Source organism: Corvus brachyrhynchos, unplaced genomic scaffold (genome assembly GCF_000691975.1).
Source record: "Corvus brachyrhynchos isolate BGI_N302 unplaced genomic scaffold, ASM69197v1 scaffold223, whole genome shotgun sequence".
Taxonomy (NCBI): Eukaryota; Metazoa; Chordata; class Aves; order Passeriformes; family Corvidae; genus Corvus; species Corvus brachyrhynchos.
In genome coordinates, this window is record NW_008237174.1 from 405,745 (window position 1) to 415,546 (window position 9,802).

Below are 9,802 nucleotides of genomic sequence, written 5' to 3' on the forward strand. Positions count from 1 at the left end.
CAGTGTTCCCCTACTCCTGCACCATTTGCCTCCTGCCTTCCTCCCACTCCTCCCAGTGACTGGGGAGGATGAAGAGGAGCAAGCAGACAGGATGGGGAAAAAGGAAGCAGCATTTTGGGGAGGATTCAGCTATCCAGACTGGGAAAAACCTTGGTGCTGGTGTCCAACTCTGTCTCCAATCCTCCAGCTCACAGCTTCCACCCCTGTGTGGTCCTTGTGGCAAAGAGCCCATTGGCAGTTCGGGGTGAGCAACAATCTGTGACACTGGGTAAGCACACAGTAAAATGGCAGCTGGTATTGAATGGGGACAAATGTGGTTTTTCCTATTTTCTTCTTTTCACAGTGTTTATAATGTGCCCCAAGTTACCCCCTCCCTGGCATGAGAGTTTGGAGTTACCAGATGGTCCAAGAGGCACAGGTTAAAAATCATTTGGAAAAGAGGAGCCTGTAAAAGGGAGAGCATCATTACAACCCTCTACACATCCATAATTCATGGAGTACATTTCTGCTCTCCCTGTCTCAGAAGCATATAGCAGGACTGGAAAATGTTCAAAAAGCAACAGAGACAGCCAAGGGTCTGCTATGGCTCTTACAAGGGAGTGTATAAATAGTCTGGCACTTCCGACTGGGGCAGGATTTGTGGCTCAGGGGCTTCATATTTAATAGCCCGTGATGCAGTTTTCCATTGCTGCCTGGAAGAGCATTTAGGGCAAGAATTACTGCCCACGCAGCTTGTGCTCCTGGCAGGACCGACAAGCCCAGCTCTTGAGAACAGAGGTGCTGCGTGGTCCAGCACAGGCAGTGCAGCACAGCTCCCACCTGGCCCACATCCCACTGCCCATCACGGTGGCCTCGTGCCTGTGCTTGGCAGCTGGTTCTACCAGGGAGGTAGGTCCCATCACAGCAGCTCCTCTCTTCCCCAGCTCTTCCAACACTCGATGTTTTCAATAAGCGGGTTGATTTGGCTCTTAAACACCTGGAGCAACATGAGTGGCTCCGTGTGTGGAGCCAACTTCAATATGAGTCAACTCCAGAAAAAAAGCAAAACAAAAACAACCAAACCAAAACAACAACAACAACAACAAAATAAATCAAGCAAGCAAAAATTTGGGCTGGTGAGTAAGGAAAAGGTGAGGAACTTCCACCCGGGGGTGTGCAGGACACCCAGCTCCCTTCACATCGGTCTGGCACCACCTCGTGGATGTCCATCTGCTGCTTCTGGCCACCACGGGGTTTTGTGGTAGCACATCTGCAGAGGTCTTTGGTATCCAAATGTGGTTCATACCAGTGGGCTGGACACTCTGTGGCAGGGGGGGGTTGCGCCACACCAGACCTTCTCTCTGCTTTGTGCTGACTTTCCTGGGAGATGTGTCACTGACTCCAAGCCTCCCACTCCTGGGCAGGCTGTAGGAAGAGGGAGACCAGTGACCCCACCTTCTCCTGTGCTCCATTGAGAAGAGAGCCGGGGCTCCACTAATACCCCTGAGCCTCAGAGCCCTCCAGCACTGAGCTCCCAGCCTCTTACAAGGCACTAACACTGGAATAAGCTTTTAAGTGGCTTCTGAAACCATGAGCCAATTGCTGAATTAAAGGCTCTCAGCACTACAGGGGAGGCTCCGTCATCCTCTTATCCTTAACCATGGCAGTAACTGTCTGTGTTATTCCTGTGTTCCACAGGTGCCCATGGACTATTCCCAACCACGGGGCACCTACACAGGTTCTTCTGTCCGAAGCAATCCTGAGGAAGGCATCCTGCCTAGAGGAAGGTGTCCCTGCCCATGGCAGGAGGGTGGAACTAGATGGTCTTTAAGGTCTCTTCCAACCCAAATCATTCTAGGATTCTATGGTTTCTTGGCCACTTTTTAGAGAGGCAAGCAATAGGACCCCAGAGGCTCAGATTTTGGAAGGAGGGTGCACCCACTTCATTGCAGAAGCAGGAGATCCCTCCTGCATTGAAGGGCTGGGTGCTCACCTGGCTGGTGCTCAGCCCTCCGGCCAGGAGGGGGTCAGCCAGTGCATGGGTAAGACAGGGCAAAAGATGCAATATGAGGTTTTGTTTCAGCTGACAGTGGAGCCAAGGTGAGGGGCAGAGCTGGGAACTTGTCTAGAGTACGAATCAGCCATAGCATCCCATTTAGAACGCTTCTTAGTTTAATATAAATAAAATCATCCTGGACAGAACAGGCAGCAAATGAGGCCAGAAACCATGAGCTCCCACAATACTGGCTCAGCACAGCTGTACCCCTGCACTCCAAGCTGATCATCCATTGTCCTGCCATAAATTTTACTGGGATTCCCAAAGGGGCCTGATAAAAGGCCTTCAAATGGCACAGCCAGGCCAGCCCTGTACCAGCCTGGGCAGCATCCCCGGGCCTGGCACCCTCCACGTGCTGCTCCCTGCAAGGATGAAAGAGGATCTGCCAAGGGTGACCTGCACCCAGGCTTGCAGGAATCTCTTTTAAAAATTAATCTCTTGGTTTCTTGGCCACCTTGGACCCAGGAGAGGGCAGCAGCAGCCCAGGCTGCAGCCTCAGCTACCCTTTCCAAAGCTCCTCTTCATCTCCTAAGCTGCTCAGAGACAGCTGAGAAAGAAAAGCAGTGTATGGAGGGAGCAGTGAAGAGCAAAAACCCAGTGGGTGGGCTAGTGGTACTCTCCTGGGCTTCAAAATTGTTTGCTTTCAAGATGGAAGCAGAAAGAAAATCTTTCTTTGAAAACCTGCTGGCGTGCCAGGGCTTTCCATGGCAGTCTTTCATTCTTTTGCTATCAGTGGTCCCTATGGATGCTTGTCATGGCACCAAAAAGTAAGGTGGTGATACTGGGAATGTTCCCAATAGAGGTGGGAGGAAAGTACATGCAGTGTGTGCCCATCACGCTGCTGCAGAGATGCTAAAAGCCTGTGAGATTCCCACTGTGGAGCTCTTATGGCTTCACTCAGAGCACTCCAGGGAGATAAAACAAGATTAGCAGCACTCCACGGGCAGGCTGATTTTGTTGTCCCTGAAGGAACAGGAAGGGGAAGGCTGGAAACAGGGGAATTTTTTACTTGTCCACCTTGGCACTCCACACACAAGGGCTCCCCCCCCAGCTCGGTGCACTGCTGAACACTGTGAAACTCAGGCTCCCCATTTCCACTGGCAGCATCTCAGGTGTAGGTCAGCACCTCCCGGGGAAGCTGTGGCCTTTCCACCCAGCCAGGCTGGCAGCATCCTCCTGCCTTTCCGGATGAGCTCACCGGGATGAGTCACGGAGCAGGTGAGTGGGAGGAGGACATCCTTAGAGCCGCGCCGAATTCCTACAGTGCATTCCCAGCCACCTGCTTTGACAACAGCCAGCCTGTTGTGGAGCCAGCCTGGGGTTTGCTGAGGCAGTTCCATTTCTGCCTGGGTTGGCCTGCCCCAAGGCACACGGGCGGCAGCGTGCCCCACTCCTGACTCAGAGCATACAGCTGAGCCCCCAGCCTGTGGCCTCTGTTCTCAGCAGGGCTCAACTCATGCTTTTTTTTTTGGTTTTTTTTTTCAGTTCACACCCTCTGAAATCAGAGAAGTGCAAAATTATTGCTTACCAAAGCTGTTCTCCTGAAATGAGTCATGAAAGAAGGAGCTTTGTCACTCTACCAGACACAGCCCCGCTGCTTCTCTAAATTGGATGGCACCAGAGAAGAGCCTGCTCCTCCCTTTGGGCTTCAACCCACCTGCACCCAGTGTTACCAGCCTCCATCCAGAGCCTGGAGAGAGAATCTCCTGCACTATTCCCATCTCATCAGATGACCAGCCCTTTGCACCCCATTTTTGGGTGAAGCTCTGCATGGTGTGGTAACATTTTGGTGAGGCCATGCTTTGTACCAGGCTAGCAGCTTGTCTAAGGAGCTACCACTGTGTGCACAACTCCTGCAAAATAGATCTCTTATTCAGAAAACTGCTCAGCCAGTCAGTGTAGCCTTCTCCATCCATCCATCCATCCATCCATCCATCCATCCATCCATCCATCCATCCATTCCTCCCTCCCTGGTGGCACCAGGGCAGAAGCTGTGGAAGGAAGGAGCAGAAACACCATTTCCACACCCAATGCTGTGTCCATACCAGCTACTGAGAGACATAAAAAATTTCAAAGCCAAGGTCTGAACCGACAAGGGCCACCAGATTTATGCACTACATACAGCCACCTTCCTTTTCCCCCCTCAGATAATGTCTCATGCCCTAAGTCAAATAGAATGGTGTATTCTTGGTGCCCTAGAAAAGCCAGCCCAATATCAGGAATCTTCATGCAATTTGGAATTTAGTCCCTTACCTTGAGGTTTTGAACTTCTCCTTCCCAGTATGAAAGGTAGTATTCTTTGGAAATCACTACCAGAGAAGGGAGGCAGACATGGGTCTATAGGAAATGTCCCTTGTGTCCAGTGCAGGACCAAGAGTACATCTTAAGCCAGAGCTACTTTCCATGACTGCTCTTAGCTCCTTCTGTGGTCTGGAGCTGACCTAGCCCCAAAAAGCCTCGCTAAGGTGCCTCTTGTTCACCTCCAGCCAGTTGTGGGCAGCTCACAGAAAGCTGCAGAGCACAGATCCCTGAATTTTCTTTCTTCGTTCTTGTCTCTCCTCTGCAAAGACTACCCAGACAAACCTTGGGAAGGAGCCCGTGGCCTGGTTATTGTGCACCTGGCTCTCAGCTTTCCCTCCAATGAAGCTTGCAAGAAGTGCACATCTCTCACGTGGGGCAGCCCGTGCCCAACTTCTCCCAAGTCCAGCAGCTGTTGGATGGAAGCAGGTATGCCTCCTGTGAGATTTGTTGGCTTCTCTCTCTTTTTTTTTTTTAAGCAATAAAGCAAACAGATTCCATCCATCAGGTGAGATGATTTGACAAGATCTGGCCTGATTATTTCATTTTTCTTTAAAATTGCTGCTCGTTTGCAGCACTGTTGAAACATGTTAGAGGCAGCACACCTGCAGGCAGCCTGAAAGCAATGCCCACGGAGCCGAGCCTTTCAAAATGAACTCATAGCTTTGTCATGGAAGAGACACCAATGGACAGGATCAGCACAGTGATCATGATTTGAAGCCTGGGGCATGGTATGGTGAAAAATCTTGTAGGTGAAAAGAATCTGGGAAAAGCAGCAGAGGCGTGGGAAGGGAGCTGAGAAGCAGAGCTCTGTGGGCACCACACATACTTTACAGCTCCAAAGCTGCCAGAATGGCATCACCACCAACAGTGGCATCATCACCAGGAATGGCATTGCCCCCACTAAAGACATCACCTGGACTTTCTTAGTGCCAAAACCGTGAGCCCAGTGTCAGAACACGGCCTTGGCTCTTGCTTCAGCAAACACAGCCCGTCCCAGCCTTCAGAAGAGCAGTGGTCACTGAACAGGAATCCTGTTGCATGGATCAGCCACAGGCAGGCCTTGGAGATGTCCGACATTCCCACTGGGTGCCGCTCATTGTGACAGAGGTGTCAGTCTGGAGCGGGTTTATCTTTAGCCTGCTTCCCACAGGAAACAAAACTCCACCAACCCCGCTCAGTCTGTCTGTCAAACCCCACTCCCCACAACTTTTGAACAGTGGCTCTTTTGATAGACCTTTTCTTTTGTGGGGGAGATACGGCTCCAAAATATGAACACCCAGGAGTGTCAGGGGAAGAGGCAGCTGGGTAGAGGTGGAAATCTGTCTCCTCCCAAAGTCACGGAGATGCTGCCATCTGCCCACCTGGCACTACCACCTTCAAGTACCCACGTGTTGAAAAACCCTCCTGGATGTTGATCCCATGCTGGGCTTGAGACACCAGCATCAGAGCTGCTGGGAGGGATGCTCCCCAGCACAGGGATCCTACACTTCTGGCACATCTCCTTCCCTCTCCTGGTACAACTGTGTGGCCATGGTTAGGAGAAGGCATCCTTTGTGTACAGGCAAACACAAACAGGAGGAGGAACGTGGGTATTTGCCCCCCTGGGAGCCTGGGAGCCTGCAGCAGCTTCAGGCACCTGACTTCCTTCTTAAAAGATTGTCTTCACTGTACTCCCACTCACCTTGCTCCACAAACTGCTTGCTGAGGCATTCTGTGCCAGACCTGAGCTCTCAGCCTTTAGGAGACACTGGTTTTGCAGATTATTATACCTTAGTTCACATAAGAAACACATTCTTTCCACTTTTCAGCTCAGAATATCTCAGCAGTGGATACTTTCTCCCAGTTTGCCATGTGGCAGCACCTGGACCAGACCCTTGGTCAAGCTCTTGGGTCTGTTGCACTTTCATCCCATTGGGGTACAATGGAAATGTTAAGAGGAATGAGATAATAAGCAAAATTATTCCTGAATTAGCCAATAATACAAGGATGCAGTAGTGGGGTAAGCCCAGGCCAGGAGGAAATGGAGGTTTCCAACCCCCACAGGTGTATCCAAGCTTCACCCTCTTTACTGAAGACCTGTGCAGATTCAGCAGCACTGTAGCACTATAATGCCAATTTTACTCATGTGCAACATCTTCCAGCCACGATCTGGGTGACCAAACACACAGCTGTAAGGGCTTGGTGGGTCGGGAGTGGTGCATTTGGCCCAAAATCTTTCTGTTTTGAGAGGAAAGGAAGAAATCTATTGCCTCCAGCAAACAACAGAAGAAAGAGGCCAGCCTTGATGCTGTGGAGTATTTCAAGCATGGGTATCAATAACCACACCTGGCTACAAGCACCAGCTGTGCCCAAAAGGGGACTTTCTTCTATGACTTTATGTCTCTCAGCCTTGAAATATTATTCTCCTGCTGTCTAAAGCACTGGAGTATCCAGACATAGAGATATTTCTTTTAATCCTACATTCATTACCTAAGCACTGTGAATGATCATGTGTTTGAATAAAAGAACATTTCCTCTGAGACAAGACCAGGCCAAGCACTGTGGGATTTTTGCAGCACTACCCTGGTTTTTGTAACTCGATGCATTCAGCCAGACACCAGCAAAGCAATCCACCTGAAGTGTAGATTCATCCACTTCCAACCTGGCACAAGGAAGGTAGCCACCAGCAGTGCCCTCCTGACACATGGGTGCAGTGGTGAAAGCAGTGCCATGGGAGGAGCAGTGTCCTGTAGTGCTGGAAAATGACTGGATTTCTCTAAAATGCCCATCCCTCTGTTTTGGCTGTGGGCTAAACACACCTTCTGGCACTAACAGCATCATATCCAAAGCCCCCTGTTTCCAGGACTGGCTGTGTACCTTTGCTCACAGCATTTGGCTCAGTAGCTCTCTGGCCACAATAAATCATAATTCCACTCATGAGAGAAACAAGGAGAGTCTGCTCTCCTGACATGACAGGTTGGTATTTCCAGAAGTAATTTGGAAACCAGAAAATTACTCAGTGTGCAGCAAAAATTAAACATAGGCTGGAATACTTTTTGTCTCCTAAATTAGGAGGATCTCCCTCTGTCTGGAAGTAGTACCTTAAGTGAGAGTAAGGATTTAATAAGAGTTACTGCAAGTGAAAGAACTTTAAGATCCAGCTGACACCAAGGTTTGGGTCTAATTACATTGTCTTCATGAGGAAATATTGCATAGCATCCTTGCTTGTCTTCTCTGTAACAGTCTTCAGAAGGTATTTCATGGATTACAGGATGAAAAAGGATCATTAGAGGGCAAGTTTAGATTTGATATTAGGAGGCTGGTGAGGCCCTGGCACAGGGTGCCCAGAGAAGCTGTGGCTGCCCCCTCCCTGGAAGTGTTCAAGGCCAGGTTGAGCGGGGCTTGGAGCAGCCTGGGATAGTGGCTGCTACCACTGCAGCGCCAGTGCCAGCATCCCAGCCTCCCAATATCCCAACATCCCAGTATCCCAGTGGGGTGGGCAGAGGGCAGAGGTGGAGGACGTAGCTGGAGGACCAGCAGCCGCTCTTGAGGCTGTGCTGGCTGAGTGGTGGCAGAGAAAAGCAGGAAGAGAAGCTGAAGTAGGAATTATCAAAAATGGACACAAGTCTGTTCTTGCATCCACTTTGCTTTCTGGAGCATGGTGTTGGCTGGGAAAGCAGTGTGGCTGCAATCCAAAGGGCACAAACCCCAGATTTCATTTAGAGTTTGAGTTTGTGTGGATAACTCCACTCCATGGCTTCAGCTGCACTCACAAATCCATGTTTGTACCTGCAGAAGCAGCATCCCAGGCCTGGAAAAGCAGTCCAAACTCTGCTTCCTTCTAACGTGCCTTTTTTTTCTGGTTTGTTCAGTTTTTTCAAGAGTTGCAACAGTGCCTCCTTTATTTAATGGCTTTATTTTTAGTACTTTATAGGACACACACCATCAGGGAGCCAGAGCTCTTAATTACAAACATTTCAGCATAATATGGACCATCTCGCTGTGTGGTGGATCTCCTCAGCATCATGCTGATGCCTTGGAGGCCTTCCTGCCTGTGGGCATTAGGGCTGGCTGGTAGAGGCTGGAACTACAGGGAGAAGGGTAATGTTTAGGTTCCCAGACTGCTTTTTGAGTCAAATAATGTATTTTCAGCAGGTTGAACTGTTACTAAAGGAGGAGATGAAGGTGTCAGGCTTTTTTCCAAACCTACTCCTTATGTTCTCTCAGGAGTGCCTGGAGAACAGGCACATTTGCAAATGTTTTTCCCCTTTTAGAGCTGTTTTTGTCAGTCTTCTGTGCACTCTTGACACTCCTGCTCCTGGAAATAAGGCGGGGAAGCTGGTGCCTGTAAATCCCATTTGTCTGTGCTGTGCTGTGTATATACACCTCTGTCTGGGACCCAGTGGCCCCTTGAGACAGCGACGTGCATGAGAGGTCTGCAGGGACATGACCCTGGGATTTTCCCCAGCTCCTCAAGCTCCAGACTGTGGGAATCAGCATCAGAGGCTGCCCACAGCCTCCCCAGGAGAGGCTGTTGCTCTCTATTACACCAGGCTCTTACAGCAGGCGAAGGCCTGCCCCCTTCACCTGCCCATTTTACAGGGGCAGGTTAACCCTGCTCTGCTCTCTCTGCCTCTCATGAGCTGGCAAAGGCCACTTTCAGGAGCTGTCAGCCATGCAAAATGGGATTAATCATAGAACCATGGCATGATTAAGGTTGGAAAAGCCCTCTAAGATCATTGAATCCAACTGATAGCCCAGCACTGCCAAGGCCACCACCGACCCATGTCTGCCATGTATCTACACATCCTTCAGATCCCTCCAGGAATGGTGACTCCACCACTGCCCTGGGCAGCCTGTTTCAGTGCTTGAACACCAGTGAGGAAATTTTTCCTAATATCCGACCTAAACCTCTCCCTCCCACTGAGGAAAAGGCTGTTTGGTCTCACCCCACCCAACATGAGTTTGATTGGTTTCCCTGCATAGGTGACTATTCTCAAAGTGCCCACCTGACCTCAGAGAGTCCTGTTTGCCAAGGCAAACCCATCCCAGTAAGACAGAAGAAGTGATTTGTCAGCATCACCCAGAGGTTTAACACAGCCGTGTCCCTGCAGCATGTCCCACCTTCCTGCAAGCCCCACACCTCCTCTGCACAGCCACAGGTGCTGGGGAAAGCAGCTCCCTCAAAGCACCCAGGGGAGATTGTCTTCTGTAGAGGGCAGGGATGATAAATCAGCATGGAAGAGCCAACACATATTTACATATTTACACCAATTTACAGAATCACAGAATGGTTAGAAGGGATCCTAAAGACCACCTCACTCCAACCCCCCTGCCATGGGCAGGGTTGCCTTCCACTAGACCAGGTTGCTCCAAGCCACATCCAACCCGGCCTTTACAGCCAGGATTAATCAGAGAGGCTGTTTTGTGCTATCACTTTTGTACAGAATTGCTGCAACCACATGCAGTGATGCCCTCCCTGCACTT